This window comes from Somniosus microcephalus, unplaced genomic scaffold, assembly GCF_052327205.1.
Source record: "Somniosus microcephalus isolate GS21.2 unplaced genomic scaffold, FLI_Smic_1.0 unresolved_chr1, whole genome shotgun sequence".
Taxonomy (NCBI): Eukaryota; Metazoa; Chordata; class Chondrichthyes; order Squaliformes; family Somniosidae; genus Somniosus; species Somniosus microcephalus.
The window spans coordinates 18777823-18778974 of record NW_028225179.1 but is presented as its reverse complement, the minus strand read 5'-3'; positions in this window follow the sequence as shown (position 1 = coordinate 18778974).

The window sequence follows — 1152 nt, the reverse complement described above, 5'->3', positions numbered from 1 at the left end:
AACCCGCGCCCTCTACCACTTAGAAGGACAAGGGCAGCAGACGCATGGGAACATCACCACCTACAAGTTCCCCTCCAAGCCACACACCATCCTGACTTGGAACTGTATCGCCATTCCTTCACTGTCACTGGGCCAAAATCATGGAAATCCCTTCCTAACAGCATTGTGGGTGTAACTACACCATATGGACTGCAGCAGTTCAAGAAGACTGCTCACCACCATCTTATCAAGGGCAATTAGGAATGGCCACTAAATGCAGGCCTAGCCAGCGACGCCCAAATCCCATCAATGATTAATTTTTTTTTTTTTAATCATGTAACACAGTAACGACGATGCGATCCCAACCCTGAAAGAATTTCAAATTCACCGCTTATCCTGCCCGTGCACACAGACCTACATTGTTGAAAATGTACAATCAGCTTAATGTAAGCAACAGGCCTTCCGTTACTTCAGGTGAGGACTGTCAAAAATGGTCGGTTTCACGCCAGATTCAGAATATAAAGAGTGTCGCCTAGATAATTAAACGACCGTGGTAAGATTTGAACCTTCAATCTTCTGATAACTGCAAATTTATGCAATCGAAGTCAGACGCCTTATCCATTAGTCTATGCATCCGCTGATGCCACTGAATCTCTTTTTATGGGGCGAGTGAGCACGTTCAAGGAAACTGCTCGAAAAAAGAAGTGGATTGAGGAAAAGATAAAAATATTTCAACTCAATAAACAGGTCCTCTGTGAGCTGGATTCGCACCAGCGCAGTGAAACTCAATCCAAATGGGAGGATGACATCGGCGGCTCGTTGGTCTAGGGGTATGATTCTCGCTTCGGGCATTTCACGATTAAAATGCGAGAGACCCCGGACGAGCCCCGAGACATTTTGTTAAACTCAACAACTCGGTCATCAAAGCTGAAATCGCTCTGCTTCTGTGTCAGCCGTGGCTCAGCGGTAGCATACTCAAGCCTCACTCCAGAGACTTGAGTGCATAATCCAGGCTGACACTCCAGGGCAGTACTGAGGTAGTGCTGCACTGTCGGCAGTGCCGTCTTTCCAGTAAAATGTTAAACTGGGGCTTCAGATCCCATGAGAGACTGCTGAAAAGAACGAGGATTTCTTGCGCATTATTTATCTCTCAACCAAAGACCCTAAAACAGA